The 20,040-nt window shown below is 37.9% G+C and overlaps 1 protein-coding gene across 2 annotated transcripts in view; it reads left to right on the top strand.

Moving 5' to 3' along the window:
• R3HCC1 (R3H domain and coiled-coil containing 1) overlaps positions 1–20,040 on the top strand; it is a 682,694-nt gene that overhangs the window by 31,380 nt on the left and 631,274 nt on the right. The window lies entirely within an intron of this gene.

Genomic DNA, 20,040 nt, shown 5'->3' with positions numbered 1-20,040 from the left:
TACAGGATATGTATGAAGGTAGTGTGACAGTGGTGAGGTCTGCTGTGGGAGTGATTGATACGTTTAAGGTGGAGGTGGGATTACATCAAGGATCAGCTCTGAGCTCTTTCTTATTTGCAATGGTGCTGGACAGGCTGACAGACGAGGTCAGACAGGAGTCCCCATGGACTATGATATTTGCAGATGACATTGTGATCTGTAGTGAGAGTAGGGAACAGGTGGAGGAGACCCTGGAGAGATGGAGATATGCTCTAGAGAGAAGAGGAATGAAGGTCAGCAGGACTAAGACAGAATGTGTGTGAATGAGAGGGAGGATAAAGGAATGGTGAGGATGCAAGGAGTAGAGGTGGTGAAGGTGGATGAGTTTAAATACTTGGGGTCAATAGTTCAGAGTAATGGTGAGTGTGAAAGAGAGGTGAAGAAGAGAGTACAGGCAGGATGGAGTGGGTGGAGAAGAGTGTCAGGAGTGATTTGTGACAGACGAGTACCAGTAAGAGTGAAAGGGAGGGTCTGCAAGAGGGTAGTGACACCAGCTATGTTATATGGGTTGGAGACAGTGGCATTGACAAAAAGGCAGGAGTTAGAGCTGGATGTGGCAGAGTTAAAGATGTTAAGATTTGCACTGGGTGTGACGAGGCTGGACAGGATTAGGAATAAGTATATTAGAGAGTCAGCCCAGGTTGGAAGGTTTGGAGACAAAGCCAAAGAGGCAAGATTACGTTGGTTTGGAAATGTGCTGAGGAGGGATGCTGAGTATATTGGGAAAAAGATGCTAAGGATGAAGCTACCAGGTAACAGGAAAAGAGGAAGGCCCAATATAAGGTTTATGGATGTGGTGAGAGAGGACATGCAGGTGGTTGGTGTGACAGAGCAAGATGCAGAGGACAGGAAGAAATGGAAACACATGATCTGCTGCGGCAACCCCTAACGGGAACAGCCGAAAGAAGATGATGATTGAAGAAATTCAAGTGTCTGTGACAGTGCAGCATAGCATACTTAACATACTAGATTCTGTTAACTAGAAACAGGTCCTGTATAAAGCAAATCTAATTATATCATGCAGCTGTCTACCAACATTCACAAAAAAATAAAGCTAGGTAGTTTCCAGTTAGACAAAATAAATGTAGGGGTAATAGATGCCCTAGATTAATGAGCACCTTTAAAGCTCAGCTAAAAGTAAGAAACCACAACTGGTTAAGATGGAAGCAATCGCAGAGCTAGCCTTTATGTAGAGTTCCTCAAACAGAGAAAGGCTGATATAAGCAGAAATAATTAATGGTCAGACCCAGAATCTGTAAATCTATAAAACGGCTGATGTAGAACACACAGAAGAATCAACATTTACAGAGAAATACCCAAAGAATGAGGATTGGTCTATTGTACTTTCCACGTGTACATTGGAGGTGCTTTCTCTTAGAGTTCTTACAATCTTTTCCAGAAATTGGCTACCTGAAAATGAGACATTCAGCTGACAACTTAAATTGTTCAGCCTTGCTTTCTATAAACTGTTTCAGGCAAGGTTACCTCCAGTTCCTCAGCAAATGCTATTACTTATTCTTCAGTTAAAAAAATATACATCTAAAGTCACCTTGTGTCAGGCATGGATTACAATTACATCCCTCTACCTTGACTGAGCACCTGTAGAGATATGGGCATGCTCACTGTTCAGAGGATGTCACCATTTTTGGCATGAGCAGAGGCATCCAAGAAGTGAAAATGATACAGTGAATTATTTAATAAAACTATGAAATATTGTACATAACTCTGAAGTATGATATTGGTGTCCATCTTCTAACCTTGGCTGAAGCAATATACAGCTGCTTTTGCCAAAAATTACTGATATGGACTTTGACTTTGTGGATAAACCAGGCCAGTTGTAGGTAAATCCTTCTTCATCTGTGATCATATAGCAATTTAGTATATGATCCTTTGTCATAGCTCAGGCATTCTACTTGCAACACATGCAGTTGTTATTTTTCCAAAGATATTCAGTCCTTCATCTTTGTCATTTCAACACGTCACATATGAGACCTATAGCAAAGATATTAGAAGAAGTTGCCCATGAGTTGCTTTTTGAATATTTTGCCAAACATGGAAGACTTGCTCTTGCACAAGATAAGTTCAGAAAATGCTTTAGTAAACTAATTGCAAATTACAGCATTGCTGACATTTTGTACATAAATATGGAGAGAGATTTAACTGCAGCCACATTTGTTGAACTGAAGCGATCTTTTTGAAACAGTGGACTTCTCTGTTTTTAACAGTACTCTGGAAATGTGGCATTGACGTTAGACCATTAAGTGGCTGCAATTGAACCTTCAAAATAGTAATGAGAAGGTTATCCCTAGAACGTAGCACTCCACATGCAGGAGATCTGATCTCTAAAAATCAGTGTGTTGGGATCTGTACTTTTATCAGCATTTCTAAATAACATAGTACAAGTTTTTCCAAGATTTACTGTCTCTCTGATCTAGTTTTCATACAAAGATCAAAATCTACAAATTGCGTCATGTATGATATTTAGGTAGATGTCAACAAACTGTGTACTTGGCTAACCAAAACTGAGTACTGCTGAATGGTATTGAATATGCTCTCTTACCTTTTAGAACATACCAGAAACCAGGGCAAGCAGATGATCTGTGTCTGTTAAGGTTGTTGGGTGCACAACAATTAATCAAGTGTGTACTTACAAATGGCTGGACACATGGTTGCATCTTGTCTGTATTTCAAAAATATAGATATGGTAGTTGAAGAATTGCAGAAACAGATAAAAGTTAAGTTGTAAATCTGCTAGCTTTCTGGCACCAAAAGCAAAGACAGCTGTTAGGTTGGTTATTATTTAGATTAGAATATGCATTAACTTTAGTGGCAATAAATTTCTTTTATAATGTCCAGATGCTTCAAGCATCTGTGAAAAAAAAGTTTCTTCTTTTCAGTCGTACAGTACAGACATCATTGTCTGTCTATTCAAAGGACAAGGTGAATTCCAGTAACAGGAAGAGCTGCATTTAATAAAAGCCTTAATCTTTTTGGTAATTCATCTTGACCTTTTATCAAATAAGTTAGTTAGAATCTGTTACTCTTAACTATCCTTAAAGTCAGAGCTCATTGATCTAAAAATCTTAAAGACCCGAGCTCATTGATCTAAAAATCTTAAAGACCTGCCTTCATCTTGGTAATTATGAGAATTCCTTTAATAAGGTAGTGCCAGGTAGCTGTAGTCATCTTCCAGCATAAGTAAGAAATTAATTGTACCTAAAGGAATTGAAGACTACAGTGAGGGGCGATTGTTGTAAAAAACATTGCTGTAGAGATTATGGGTAAATATGGGGGAGGATTGCTGTAAATACCTTCGCTACTGTAGAAATGATGGGTAGATACGAGGGAGGATTGCTGTAAATACCACTGCTGCTGTAAAAATGATGGGTAGATATGAGGGAGCATTGCTGTAAATACCACTGCTGCTGCTGTAGAAGTGATGGGTAGATATGAGGGAGGATTGCTGTAAATACCACTGCTGCTGTAGAAATGATGGGTAGGTACGAGGGAGGTTTGCTGTAAATACCACTGCTACTGTAGAAATAATGGGTAGATACGAGGGAGGTTTGCTGTAAATACCACTGCTGCTGTAGAAATGATGCGTAGATACGAGGGAGGTTTGCTGTAAATACCACTGCTACTGTAGAAATGATGGGTAGATACGAGGGAGGTTTGCTGTAAATACCACTGCTACTGTAGAAATGATGGGTAGATACGAGGGAGGTTTGCTGTAAATACCACTGCTGCTGTAGAAATGATGGGTAGATACGAGGGAGGATTGCTGTAAATACCACTGCTGCTGTAGAAATGATGCGTAGATACGAGGGAGGTTTGCTGTAAATACCACTTCTGCTGTAGAAGTGATGGGTAGATACGAGGGAGGATTGCTGTAAATACCACTGCTGCTGTAGAAATGATAGGTAGATACGAGGGAGGTTTGCTGTAAATACCACTGCTGCTGTAGAAATGATGGGTAGCTATGTGGAAGGATTGCTGTAAATACCACTGCTGCTGCTGTAGAAATGATGGGTAGATACGAGGGAGGATTGCTGTAAATACCACTGCTGCTGTAGAAATGATGGGTAGCTATGTGGGAGGATTGCTGTAAATACCATTGCTGCTGCTGTAGAAATGATGGGTAGATACGAGGGAGGATTGCTGTAAATACCACTGCTGCTGCTGTAGAAATGACGGGTAGATACGAGGGAGGTTTGCTGTAAATACCACTGCTGCTGTAGAAATGATGGGTAGATACAAGGGAGGTTTGCTGTAAATACCACTGCTGCTGTAGAAATGATGGGTAGATACAAGGGAGGTTTGCTGTAAATACCACTGCTGCTGTAGAAATGATGGGTAGATACGAGGGAGGATTGCTGTATTGCTGTAAATACCACTGCTGCTGTAGAAATGATGGGTAGATACGAGGGAGGATTGCTGTAAATACCACTGCTGCTGTAGAAATGATGGGTAGATACGAGGGAGGATTGCTGTAAATACCACTGCTGCTGTAGAAATGATGGGTAGATACGAGGGAGGATTGCTGTAAATACCACTGCTGCTGTAGAGATGCTGGGTAACTCTTTACTTCACCTTGACGCTGATTAATATTAAGCCATGGGCTTTACGAATGATGATGCAGTTCATGTGGTTTAGGCACATTAGGTTATGATGAATTCAGTAGTTATACATTTGCAATATAGATTATAATTTGTGTCCTAGACTAGAAGAGAATATAGTATTAAGTGTAAATGATTAAAATTCTCTGATGCAGACTTAAAACCTGTGAGAATTGATGTAACAATCCCAGATTTGTAAAATTAAGAATATGAGTGACAGTCCTACACTGTACAGTTGTGCAAGACAAATGTGCAAGCACTGACACTTCGCCAGTATGATAATGCAGCATGCACAAACCAGAAATGCTGGTTTTCTAATATGTGTAGGCTGTAAGAACCTACTCAAAGCCCTGTCACTATACTCTGTATTTTACAGACTGCTGAGAGGTGACCTGTTTCTGGCATATGGTGGTATTAGAAGTACTCGATCTAGGGATCTAAACTTACTCTGCAACATCAACAGAACAGTTTGGAGGCACAGGTATATTTCAGAGGATACCGCTGCTGTGGAACAGACTTCCTATTCACATAAAACAAGGTTCATCCATGTCCATTTTCAAGCGAAACTTAAATCTATGGATGGGAAACAGAAAATGTATCCCAGGACTACTAATGGACAGATGTAGTTCCTAAATGGTTTATCTCATGCATTAGTCCCCTTAAATCGTCTGTGGTATGATCCCAGTTATTCTGATTAGGGTAATGTATAATTATTCATCATGGTATGAGTAAGGGCAGTCTATAACTAAATAGGATAGGTTACGTTGAGCACAAAAAGGGAAATTATCTAGGCTTAAAATTGCCTGCAAGGGCAGCTAGCCTAGTACATGCCTATGAACAAAATGTCCAGGGTAACTGTGCAGAGATTTAAGTGTGTAAGTTGAGCTGAAAAGTGTGCCAGCAATACTTGTGCATAAGTACTTACTGTACATATGTGGATGTCTGCTATAACTTCTTAAGTTTCCACAGTTAGCTGGCAAGCATGGCCTTGTGCTAACACTACTATACCTCACTATGTTTCATAAATGTGAAAAGGGGATAGACTGGAAAGTTAGAAAAAGGGGAAAAGAGTAGACATAGGAAACGCAAAAGGATGACAAAAGAGAGCTGTGTTGGAGGAAGTGAGCCAAGAGAGAGAGAGAGACAGACAGAGAGAGAGAGTGTGTGTGTGTGCGTGTGTGTGTGTGTGTGTGATTTACTATCAAAATCCCGAATGGAGATGGTCTGCAGATGGGATATCAGATGGTCGATTGCTGTGCTGCTGACCGTCAGTAGATCACATCAGTGAATGCCACTGTGCATTCATTGATGTAAAGTTGATCTAAGGGCTAGAGATCATGGTACAGTGTGGACTGGGACATTCATCCTTTTCCTCACTGTAGTGCGAATCTCTGAGTTGGAATATATAGTTAGCAGGGGGTGTGGAGGGTGCAGTCCCCCGTGCAAAGACATGATGCGAAGTGTAGGAGTTGTACTTACTTGCATCCATCGAGTTTTATGTTTGGCGACGTTGTCGAATATTTAATCTAAGTGAAATTTGTGATGTGGCCTTTCCATTTGAGATTCCGAACAGATTTTTGTAATGACTTTTGTCATTTTGATAGTAAACTGATATATAATTATTTTTTGGAGGGAGATAGAACCGCTTTTTTCTTAAATATGTAATGGAAGAGTGGGAAGGAGCAGATAAGAATTTTGACAAGTCACGCAAAGAAAGAGAAGACAGATGCTAGGTGGCTACACTTTAGGTAACATGTCAAAGGGAAGGGAGGAAGGACAGAGGATGGACAGCTGGTGATGGATGAAGATGTGGGAGAAAGTGCGTAGGGTGGGTGTCTCCTTTGTTGGAGTAGAGGACTGCAAATGAGGTGGCCCAGGCTCTTGATGAACTGCAGAGGGAGGCTAAATGGGTAGAAAGCTTTCACGTAACATTAAGCATTTTATTAATTATTCCAAATTAACTAACAGTTTATCACATGAAATTGGAAACGTGTATGGGGTTAGTGGGACAGCCCGTTCATCCTCCTGTGGTAGAGGAGCCATTTCATCTCCATCTCTATCTCTTCCTGCGCTACAAAACAAAATTGAGAGAACCAAGGCATTTTTAGCATTGAAGAGACATTAGTACTATTAGTATAAAGACCAGTGTTAACCTAAACTGGTATGTTAATTTCCTGTGACTGGTGCAGTCTTGTCGGGGATCTTATTGGTATTGGCTATATTTTGAAATTTAAGCCTTTGGAGCATACCCAAAGACTGCTAGCAGTAATGATCCAACCCATACAAATAAATATAGAAAGTATAACCTGCCTTCGCACACTCCACTCAACTAACTCTTTGCCTTTGATCATAACTGTCATAACAAGTGGCATAAAATGCTATGATGCATATGAAACTGCACTCTGCTACATGCACTTACACTCAGAATGGTATAGTGCTGAGGAGTAGTCAGTAAACTAACAACCATTTTTTTTTTTTATTAGTTTTTACAAAATATGTAAAAAAATGATATAGAACTCTGCTTTAAAGCAGTGTACTTCCTATGGATGGTTACTAGTGGCTGTTCAAGTAAATAATGAAAGATGTCATAATGCAAAGCTGGCAGTGTAACAGCAGCAGTACAGAAACATACCCATCTTACAAATACTTAATTGCAGTAATGAAAGACAAGTGAAAGTGTTTTTTTTTACTGTGGGTGCTGCTTCTGAGGTTCTGCCAGCCACTGGGCAAGTTGGCCAGGTTGATTTTTCTAAAGAATTCAGCAGAACGGCAGTTCTAAAACTCCAATAAACAAACAAAAAGAACTCCTTGGACCACGGTCTTCTCCTCTATAGTGTCAACACCAAAATCACAGAGCGCCAGTGAAATTAACGCTTTTATTCACCAAGAAAAAATAAATACATGCGTTTTCATCCTACATACAGGACTTCATCAGACAACCATTTTTGACTCAAAAAGCCATTTAAATAATCTCTAAGTCACCTGTTTAATTGTTAATCCAATGAAATACATCTCCTTCAGTTTAAACTAACAAATCTCCCTTTACATCTCATAAATATTAATGCCTACTCTCTGAAAGTGTCTTGTGCTAAACTTGATCATTCCACATCATTTATTTATATAAATAATTTGAATTAAAATACATATAATAAACATTCATGAATAAGTTACTAATAAATTATTATAAAACATCTCATTAAAAATATCTTAAATAAATTAGTTTAAAAACTCAGGTATGTGAAGACTATATATTTGTTTCCTGTGTGTGTGTATCAATAAAGATTTCCTTAAACCTATGTTTCATGTATATTCTACCCCCATCTGGTGTTCATTTTACAAAATTACATGTTTGAGTTTTTCAAATGTTATTATAGCAATAACCCACGCCTGGGTGTGGGCAATGCTAAATTTACCCACGGTTGGCGTGGTTTGGTCCCGAGGGCGAAGCCCGAGGGACCAAACAAAGCCAACCGTGGGTAAATTTAGCATTACCCACACCCAGAAGTGGGTTATTGCTATTATACCATGACATTATTTAAGAAAAGAAACTATTACTTTTCTTAAATAATGGCATAGTATAATGCCTGTTTACTGCCCTTCCGCAGATGTCTGGCATCCGGCAGTTCTGATGTACTGCGCCTGCGCAGTACATCAGAGTTGGCAAAAGCAACGGAGAAAGCAAGATCTCCGTTGCTTTTGTTATGTCTCGCTATGTTAAATGAGTTTAACATGGCGAGACAGTTAAAATAAGCAACGGACATCTCCGTTGCTTATTTTAAACTGTCTCGCCATGTTAAACTCATTTAACATAGCGAGACACAAAAAGCAACGGAGATCTTGCTTTCTCCGTTTTTAAAACTGTCTCGCTATGTTAAATGGGTTTAACATGGCGAGACAGCTTTAAAATAAGCAACGGAGATCTCCGTTGCTTATTTTAAAGCTGTCTCGCTATGTTAAACCCATTTAACATAGCGAGACAGTGTTTTTAAAAAACGAGTTATACTAAGGGAAAAAAGTCCGGGGGACCGGACCTTTTTCCATTAGTATAACTCGATTTACAATGGGCACGCTGGCCAATCAGCGTGCACGTTTCGGGGGGGGGTCATGGTATAATAGCCTTTAATTTCAACAGAGAAGAAATTGATATAAAGTCATTCATTCCTGGTTTATTTCCTGCATCGAGGTTGACCTGCCACCAAAGCTCCCTACTTTCTAATATTTCTTCCCACAGGCCACCTCTAATGTCTGGTTTAATTTGATCCAGAACAAAAAATTCATATTTAAATTTAGTGCAGGAAATAGAATGCCTATACAATGCATTTGTGTTTTTCTTTTTTGTGATGTCATAAGAATGTTCGTATATCCTTCTTTTCAGTTGTCTTTCTGTCTTCCCTACATAAAAAGACTGACAGGACTGACAGATAACAAGATACACGACCCCTCTACTATCACAATTAAAAAAACCTTTACTGCCTAACCATCTCATTCTGCTTTCAATATATACTTCTCCCCTGTTTATAATGTACGAACATTGGTGGCACCTGCCACACTTGTATGTTCCTACTTTATTTCTATTCCCTTTATTTTTTATTTCTATTCCCTTTATTTTTACTATGTCCATTCCTTTCCATCAAATTTTTTAGGCTACAAGAGTTTCTATAAACTACTTTTGGTTCCATTTTAGTAATCTCTTCCATATCCGTTAAAGCGGAGAATTTATTCCATTCCCTGTTTAAAAATTCCTTTACTTTCCTATTGGAAGCGTTGTATTCTACTACTAAACTTCTTTTGTATGTTTGTTGACCTATTTTGTTCTTGTTAACATCATTTTGATTCTCATTGTTAATCCCTCTCCCCAAAATTGGCTTAAATCTCTCCTGCCTTCCTTTTTCCACTTCATTCCTTATTTTACTAATAAATTCTGCAGGATAACCACGTTCCAAGAACATTTTTCTAGGATTTTACACTCTACTTCGAAATCGTAGTCCCAACTGGTCATTCTAGACCCCCTGACAAATTGCCCCTTGACAATATTCTTTTTACTATGCAGGGGGTGGGCACTGTCGTAGTGCAAATAGGAATTGACATACGTCTCCTTTCTATGCACTTTAGTTTCATATTTTCCATCTCTTTTGTATAACTCTATATCTAAATATTTTAGTGTTTCTAAACTAGTAGAGTATGTAAATCTCAAGAAGTTAGTAGTTCCACTGATATATTCAAAAAATTCTAAAAATTTGTCAAGCCCCCCTGTCCAAAGTAACACTATATCGTCCATAAATCTGTGGTATGTTAACCAATATTGTTTATATTCACTGTTAACTATATATTTTTCTTCCCATTTTAATAAAACAATGTTGGCATACGTGGGGGCACACGCCGCCCCCATAGCCACTCCAGATTTTTGTTGATAATACTCCCCAAGTGTGGCAGGTGCCACCAATGTTCGTACATTATAAACAGGGGAGAAGTATATATTGAAAGCAGAATGAGATGGTTAGGCAGTAAAGGTTTTTTTAATTGTGATAGTAGAGGGGTCGTGTATCTTGTTATCTGTCAGTCCTGTCAGTCTTTTTATGTAGGGAAGACAGAAAGACAACTGAAAAGAAGGATATACGAACATTCTTATGACATCACAAAAAAGAAAAACACAAATGCATTGTATAGGCATTCTATTTCCTGCACTAAATTTAAGTGTGAATTTTTTGTTCTGGATCAAGTTAAACCAGACATTAGAGGTGGCCTGTGGGAAGAAATATTAGAAAGTAGGGAGCTTTGGTGGCAGTTCAACCTCGATGCAGGAAATAAACCAGGAATGAATGACTTTATATCAATTTCTTCTCTGTTGAAATTAAAGGCTAATAACATTTGAAAAACTCAAACATGTAATTTTGTAAAATGAACACCAGATGGGGGTAGAATATACATGAAACATAGGTTTAAGGAAATCTTTATTGATACACACACACACACAGGAAACAAATATATAGTCTTCACATACCTGAGTTTTTAAACTAATTTATTTAAGATATTTTTAATGAGATGTTTTATAATAATTTATTAGTAACTTATTCATGAATGTTTATTATATGTATTTTAATTCAAATTATTTATATAAATAAATGATGTGGAATGATCAAGTTTAGCACAAGACACTTTCAGAGAGTAGGCATTAATATTTATGAGATGTAAAGGGAGATTTGTTAGTTTAAACTGAAGGAGATGTATTTCATTGGATTAACAATTAAACAGGTGACTTAGAGATTATTTAAATGGCTTTTTGAGTCAAAAATGGTTGTCTGATGAAGTCCTGTATGTAGGATGAAAATGCATGTATTTATTTTTTCTTGGTGAATAAAAGCGTTAATTTCACTGGCGCTCTGTGATTTTGGTGTTGACACTATAGAGGAGAAGACCGTGGTCCAAGGCGTTCTTTTTGTTTGTTTATTGGAGTTTTAGAACTGCCGTTCTGCTGAATTATTTGGTTTATGTGAAAGTGGACTATTGGCGTCTTTCTCTACATTAACTTGGTGTAAAAAATGAGTGGCGAAGGCCAGGAGGAAGCTGGACAGTCTAGGAGGCTTATCGGTCAGCTCACTGAGCTGATAGATCTGCTTACGCCTCTTTGTGTCAGCCTTGTGGCTAACAGGAAGTGTGTGACGGAGGAAGCAGATGGGGTTGACGAAAGAGAGCAACCGAAAGGGAAGAGAAAAAGGGAGCTGATTGGTAACCATTATGGGACCGGCGACCTGGAAGACACCAATATTACTAACTTTAATCCTGCAGTCACACCGAGGATTTTGGGTGAGGAAGTGAATGAAACAGAGAGAAGAAGTGGTTCTTTTAATGAACTTGGGGCCAAACCCAAAACGAGCGCTGTTTTTGTAGCGCATGAAGGTACTGTTTCAAGTAATACAAAAAGTAAAACTACTGAGGAATGGTTGAAAAAAGACTTTTTATTTAACAATGTTTCTGGTGAGAAACAAAATGACTTTAGTGTTAAAGATGGTAATTCATACAGAGTGAAAATGGACAAAATGTATGATTACATGATGAAATATAGGGTTTTTAGTATAGAAAATGCCTACCTAAGAGAGTGTTTGAAAAGGGAAATTGTTCCTAAAGGTTTGAGGGTGGTTAAATACCCTAACAATGTTACTGTGGGGTCCCACTTCCACAAATGTTTGTTGAAAATATTTAACAATTGTGGGCTTGAAATATTGAAAGCAATAATTGAAGAAAATGAAAGTAAGCAAAGTGAATTACAGAATGAAATTGAAGAATTAGACAAAAGTATAAAGTCTGATTTAATTTTTAATATAAAGGAAGAAAGGGATAGATTTTATAACATTAGGGACATTGACACTAAATGTGAGAACATTACACAACGAAAGATGGGGAAGTTAAGAAGGGACATTATTGAATATGAGAATGACCTTTGTTACCCCAAGCCTATAGAAAAAAGGTACAATACAAAAGGTTTTATGAGGAAAAACAATAAATATTTTTCTAAAAAACAAGAAGGGTATGTGAATAGGAACAATTTTGAATGGGAAACAGAGACATATGATCAAGAATTCCCCCCGTTGGTGGGAAGAAGAGTTTATGAATCTGACTATCAAGAAAGGGGAGAAAATTTTCAGCAACGGGGGGGAGAAGGGGGAGGGGGAGATTTTAACAGACATTACCCCCCCTTCAGAGAACCTGACTCCCATTAGAAGCATAGAAAATAAAGCAATAAATAGGGACAACACTAAATATACTTACAATGAATTTAGCATTTACAATTTTGGGAATATAAATCTGACTATACCACACTTTACTTTATTGAGTAAGGGGTTGAAGTTTATTCCCATGGTAAAAGGTGACTCCACAAGAACCATCCTAGATATAAAGCTATTTACAAGAAAAATTAATTTAGAAGTAATGGCTTTAAGGGCAGGAATGGAAAAACAAGGAATGAAAGGAGATGGACTAACTAGAAAATCGACATATAATCCCCCCCTTTTACCTCAAATAAAAAATTTTGAGAATATTTTAGTAGAAGGGGTGAGTAATAAAGTATGGTGTAATGAAAATTTAACTGTAGAAGAAAAGGTAGTCCTAAAAGAATTAAGTGGTGACGCCACAGTCAGGGTCATGAAACCTGACAAGGGAGGGGGAATTGTCATTATGGATAAATTGATATATGATGGAAAGATGAACGCAATTTTGAGGAATGAGAACATCTATACTATAGTATCCCTGAATGAGGTAAATGTAGCATACAAAAGAATAGATAATTTGTTAGAGGATTTACTCACTGAGGAAGTAATAGACATGAAAATTTTTAAGTATTTAGAAGTGAATAAACCCAGAATAGCTACAATATTCGGGATACCTAAAATCCATAAAAACAAGGATGACCCCCCCCTAAGGCCAATAGTTTCGGCAGGTGGCTCTAAAACTGAAGCAATGGCTAAATTTGTTGACTACAAGTGTAAACACATTTGGGTCAACAATGAAATTATACTAAAGGACTCCTGGGACTTTTTGAGCCTATTAAAGCCTGAACATTATAGGGAGGATATGTTATTCGTGACAATTGATGTCATTGATTTATTTAGTTGCATCCCCTACCAGGAAGGGATAGAAATGTTCGAAGAGAGCATTTTGAAGACAAAAATTAAAACAAAAGGACAAAATAGCTTGTGTAGCACTTATGGATTATGTGTTGAAATTCAATTTTATTATGTTCCAAGGGAGTATTATCAACAAAAATCTGGAGTGGCTATGGGGGCGGCATGTGCCCCCACGTATGCCAACATTGTTTTATTAAAATGGGAAGAAAAATATATAGTTAACAGTGAATATAAACAATATTGGTTAACATACCACAGATTTTTGGACGATATAGTGTTACTTTGGACAGGGGGGCTTGACAAATTTTTAGAATTTTTTGAATATATCAGTGGAACTACTAACTTCTTGAGATTTACATACTCTACTAGTTTAGAAACACTAAAATATTTAGATATAGAGTTATACAAAAGAGATGGAAAATATGAAACTAAAGTGCATAGAAAGGAGACGTATGTCAATTCCTATTTGCACTACGACAGTGCCCACCCCCTGCATAGTAAAAAGAATATTGTCAAGGGGCAATTTGTCAGGGGGTCTAGAATGACCAGTTGGGACTACGATTTCGAAGTAGAGTGTAATGTCCTAGAAAAAATGTTCTTGGAACGTGGTTATCCTGCAGAATTTATTAGTAAAATAAGGAATGAAGTGGAAAAAGGAAGGCAGGAGAGATTTAAGCCAATTTTGGGGAGAGGGATTAACAATGAGAATCAAAATGATGTTAACAAGAACAAAATAGGTCAACAAACATACAAAAGAAGTTTAGTAGTAGAATACAATGCTTCCAATAGGAAAGTAAAGGAATTTTTAAACAGGGAATGGAATAAATTCTCCGCTTTAACAGATATGGAAGAGATTACTAAAATGGAACCAAAAGTAGTTTATAGAAACTCTTGTAGCCTAAAAAATTTGATGGAAAGGAATGGACATAGTAAAAATAAAGGGAATAGAAATAAAGTAGGAACATACAAGTGTGGCAGGTGCCACCAATGTTCGTACATTATAAACAGGGGAGAAGTATATATTGAAAGCAGAATGAGATGGTTAGGCAGTAAAGGTTTTTTTAATTGTGATAGTAGAGGGGTCGTGTATCTTGTTATCTGTCAGTCCTGTCAGTCTTTTTATGTAGGGAAGACAGAAAGACAACTGAAAAGAAGGATATACGAACATTCTTATGACATCACAAAAAAGAAAAACACAAATGCATTGTATAGGCATTCTATTTCCTGCACTAAATTTAAATGTGAATTTTTTGTTCTGGATCAAGTTAAACCGGACATTAGAGGTGGCCTGTGGGAAGAAATATTAGAAAGTAGGGAGCTTTGGTGGCAGGTCAACCTCGATGCAGAAAATAAACCAGGAATGAATGACTTTATATCAATTTCTTCTCTGTTGAAATTAAAGGCTAATAACATTTGAAAAACTCAAACATGTAATTTTGTAAAATGAACACCAGATGGGGGTAGAATATACATGAAACATAGGTTTAAGGAAATCTTTATTGATACACACACACAGGAAACAAATATATAGTCTTCACATACCTGAGTTTTTAAACTAATTTATTTAAGATATTTTTAATGAGATGTTTTATAATAATTTATTAGTAACTTATTCATGAATGTTTATTATATGTATTTTAATTCAAATTATTTATATAAATAAATGATGTGGAATGATCAAGTTTAGCACAAGACACTTTCAGAGAGTAGGCATTAATATTTATGAGATGTAAAGGGAGATTTGTTAGTTTAAACTGAAGGAGATGTATTTCATTGGATTAACATTTAAACAGGTGACTTAGAGATTATTTAAATGGCTTTTTGAGTCAAAAATTGTTGTCTGATGAAGTCCTGTATGTAGGATGAAAACGCGTGTATTTATTTTTTCTTGGTGAATAAAAGCGTTAATTTCACTGGCGCTCTGTGATTTTGGTGTTGACACTATAGAGGAGAAGACCGTGGTCCAAGGCGTTCTTTTTGTTTGTTTGTTGATTTTTCTAAAGGTCATAACACTGAAGACAATGTTCACCTGTTTGGATGATAAATGGACTGAACTTCCTGGTCAACTATCAGTCCACCCTGAGTAGTTTACATGATCTCCCTGTGTATTGTCCAGTACAGATGGAGAAGTATATTAAATCTGTTTTACATATCAGATTGGGAGTCTGCCATGGCCTTTCACAGAAGTCATCTCTTCCAGAAAAATGGTAGTAAGCAAAATGATGGCTATTCTGTAAAAATGAGACTTCTAGGGTGTGGACCATACTGAATGCAACTTGACTGTAAGCAGGTCATTTAGCTGCAGGGTTGCACATTGCTGCATGAAGCACGGCATGCAACATACACAGGTGTGTATGCTTGCACCTGTCAATAGTTAGACATAATTGTGTGAACTTGCTTATGATAATACTGCATGCATAAAGTGTTGCTAATGTAATTTGTTGGGCAGTGTGCCTAAAAGCCTCATTTGCATAAGAACTTTGTAAGCTCACCAAACTTTGTTGAAATGTCACATGGGTTCTCATTTTGTGTGCCTCTGGTCACAGTGTTTCTGCAAGGATTGTAAAAGCAAAAAATTATATGAAAATGTAAGCTAAACTTGTGAATGGACTGACATATTTGGAACATTTTGTTTTACAGAAAGGATAGGACTAGTAGTATAGAATCACTCTTTGCCCTATCTTTTATGTATAGGAAATCAAAACTGAGCAGACTCCTGTAGTAGTGTTTGACATGAGTCAGGCTTGGCTGGGTGCAGCATCTCTGTAACTTGGTGCATGGCAGTCTCACTGCTAGTAATACTCACTGTGTTAATCCTAGGGTTAACATGTTAACTGCAGCAGAGAGCATGCAGCATCTCTGTAACTTGGTGCATGGCAGTCTCACTGCTAGTAATACTCACTGTGTTAATCCTTGGGTTAACATGTTAACTGCAGCAGAGAGCAAGACAAGAAGGGATAACCTCATTCCTGAGGAAAAACACTTCCTAAAGGATACACTTAAGATCTATGAAAAATGGGGTCCCAGACAGGCAGAGCAAGTTAAAGTTTGGAGCCAAGCACTGGCAGATGTAAATGCCATTGGAGAAGAAGTGAAGTAAGAGAGTTAATGACATTGTGACCCATGCCTGGAGTAAAGCGTGACAACCAGGAGTAAAGTATGACAATGTAATAGCTCACACCACCACAGGTGGAGGTCCTTCCACTGTGCAAAGCCTGACACTTGATGAGGAGTGTTTGATATCCCTACAGGATGATGATTGCAGTGGTGAAGATGACGGAGTAGGTAATATTTAAGGTGGCATAGATACTAGCAATTTGATATGTCCACATGCTAGTCAGTATTGTGTGCCATTTTGAACAGTGTTGACAGTTGTCAGTAGAATGCATTACTACATATCATTTTCATTGTCTGTTCATCGGGTACATCAGGATCGACAGTGCAACCATTGTAAACAGATAAGTAAATGGTATCTTTGGTTTCCTTCCATTTAACTACTTGTACTAATAAATATACAAGGATTTACACAGAAATGAGTAGTGAAGCATACTGTTTTGTAAAAATACTTGTCATTTGTTCACAGGAACATCATGACAGACTGGTACCGTATGTCTGCTACTCATGCTGATGACAGTGGTATACAGCTGCTAAGTGTACTGGCACCCTCCCCCCTTTCTTCATAGCAGGTTGATGACTCCACAGTAGGTGAGGCTGATTAACAGGTAGTGCACCAAAGGCACATGCTATTACCAGAAAGGGTTGAATTCCTCCTGTCTCTCAAATGCACATATGGACCCTATGGAAGAGGAGCAGACATTATCTGAGGTTAATACCCTCTGTGCAGTCTGTCCACAGGGATGCTAGACAAAGATATGTATCACGATTGGCTCCCAAGGCTATCAAGGCGTTAGCTGCACAACAACAAATGCATTGGGACATTGGTCAGGCATAAGTTACTGCCACTGAGAATGGGTATAAATAATTAAGGTGTTACAAGGAATAGGTGAGAAATTACATGGGAACTGTGGAGGCAAGAGACAGTGCTGTGATTTTCCTACTGCTGCTTACACAGTATCCTAGCCAGCCTCTGCCTGCACACTTATGAGGACTTTGTCAGTCACGTGTGTGTCTGGGTTAGGTCAGGGGGTGTATATCACCTCGTTGAACTTACTATTTATTAAATACCTCTTCATCGAACTTACTTTGTCGAAACCTCTGTTTGCCAAATGATCATTTTAGTGAATATTTTCATAGGAAAAAGAACCAGTAGTCCAACTACCAATCATCACAAAAAACACAAAATTTAAAACCCACTCAGGTGGGGGGCTTCACCCTCCCCCAAATAAATATACCAACTCTGAGATCACACTGCAGTGGGGAAAAGGGCAAATTCAAATCATGGCCCACTGCATTTTTTCCCTAGGAAAATATTTGCTAAAATGATTGACAAAAAGTTTTGACAAAGTAAGTTCGAAGAGGTATTCAGTAAATAGTAAGTTTGATGTGATATAGACCCGAGGTCAGAAGGCCATGTAGGCTGTGCACCAGTGGTGACACTGGCAGTTCCAGCATTCATGGATGTGAATTCATCCAAGAGTCAGCAAACTGGACGTCATTGGACTTCAGTATCATGTGGAAGGACCAGAGAGTTAAAGTGATGGTTTTGCAGCACTGGCCAGTAACATTCATGGGCTTCTCCAGCATCAACTAGGTCACACCATCCTAGCAACTTGGTATCGCACTCTCATGGCAACATTTGTTCCCTCAAACTTTCTCCAGCGCTGTCATTGAGACATTATGACACAGTTCATATGTGACCTGCAAACACATTTTCACAGACTTTGAGTCCAACTTCTTTGACCCTACCTCAGCCAGTGGTAGCAACAGCTGTACAGAGGGCTTTCACAGGCTAAGAAAAAAGAAGACCAAGAATTTATTTATTTTATTTATTTTACATTTGTTGACCGGGCTAGTCCAGCTGGATAATTTCCATTTTCAGTGGAGGCCCGGGGAGAAAAGCTCCACAGATTAAAACAAGGTTATAGAAATTAAACAATTACAATAAATGCCTGTGACACAGACAGTGAGCAACAATGCATACATATTAGTCTAGATCAAGTAATAAAAAACACATAGTGCTATCTACGTATTGAGAAAGGCATTAATTCTTTACAGTACAATTATGTGAGGATGGGGTATTACATATTTTAAAATGTATATACATACTTGTAAAAGACATTGTTTGTACCCTTTTTTTTATGAGAACAGTAGTAACAGTACAGTCATTAAGTCATTTGTGATCACAGAGAAAGATTGCAGTTTTGAAATAAGGAATTATGATAGTAGAATGAAGAAAGTAGATTAGTCTGGATTGGTACAAGAGCAGAGCCAGAAGTTGTTCAGATGTAAAAGAAGTTGTTTTTTAAAAAGATGAAAGGAGCCTAGAGAGTTAATGTGTGAGGAGGTTATTCCATATTCTGCCTAGGGCGTTGGAGAAAAGGCAGTTACCTGCAGAATTTGTAATTCTAGTTGTGTTGACTTGTAGCTTTTCATGAGCGCAGCTGTTTCAAGTTATTATAGGGGTCAAGAGGTTACTAAGAGCAGGTGTCTTTGATGGTTGATATAGAATGTTATGTGTTATTAAGAGTTGTTGATAGATAAGTTTGTTAGGAAGTTCCAACCAGTGTAAGTGTTTTAAGTTTATACAGTGGTGAGTTCTATACTGGGATGCTGTGGCAAAACGAGCTATATTGTGGTAGGATGTAGTCAGTTTCCTAAGGTTGCTTTTAGAGAGGTTAGTGTAAATAGAGGAAGCATACAGTAGGGTAGAGATAAGATGTGATTGTGCTAAGGTGGTCCTTGCTACTGGTGTAAGGAAGGGTTTAATTCTATACAGTGAACCAATATTTTTATTAACTGCTTTTATAGTGTTATTGATGTGATAATCATAGCTAAGATTATTATCAATAGTAACACCAAGTAGTTTGGTAGTAGAGTCGGGGGAGATGAGGGAATTATCACTTGCAGTAATAGTGAAGTTTAGTTGAGAAGATTTGTGGGTAGGTGAGAATAGTAATAGTTTTGTTTTCTTGGGGTTGAGGAGAAGACATCTTTTTGAGAACCACTGTTCGACGGTAGAAAAGGTAGATTGTGTCAGTGACTGGAGTTCAGATTGAGTGGAAGCTGTGCAAATAATGGTAGAATCATCTGCATATTGTATACAGGTAGTGTTTTGGATAGATGATTGGAGATCATTAATAAAGATCGAGAATAAGAGTGGGCCTAGTATAGATCCTTGAGGTACTCCTAAAGAGATAGGTAGTAGAGCAGATAGAGAATTTTTCCATAGTACTGCTTGTTGTCGGTTTTCAAGATAGGATGAGAACCAGGTTAAGGAAGAGAAATCCAAGGCAAGGGATTTTAATATGTGTAGAAGAAGTGTATGGTTGACCATGTCGAAGGCTTTTGACAGGTCTAGGAAAAGAGAAGAGGTTAGTTTGTTGTTGTTACGGTTACAGTTGATGGTGTTGGTAAAAGAAAGTAGTGCAGTGGTAGTACTATGTGAAGGTCTAAATCCATGTTGAGTGTTAGCTAGTAGGTTGTTATGAAGGAGATGGTTAAGTAGTTGTTTGTGTATACATTTTTCCATGATTTTAGCTAGTGGAGATAATAGCGCTATAGGGCGAAAGTTAGAAAGGTCAGTGGATTTGCCTCCTTTGTATTTGTTGGTGAAGAAGTACATAGCATAGCTTATGGGTAATACT

Source organism: Protopterus annectens, chromosome 9.part0 (genome assembly GCF_019279795.1).
Source record: "Protopterus annectens isolate FY-2018-M chromosome 9.part0, PAN1.0, whole genome shotgun sequence".
In the NCBI taxonomy this organism is placed as follows: Eukaryota; Metazoa; Chordata; order Ceratodontiformes; family Protopteridae; genus Protopterus; species Protopterus annectens.
This window is presented reverse-complemented; position numbering and strand designations above follow the sequence as displayed.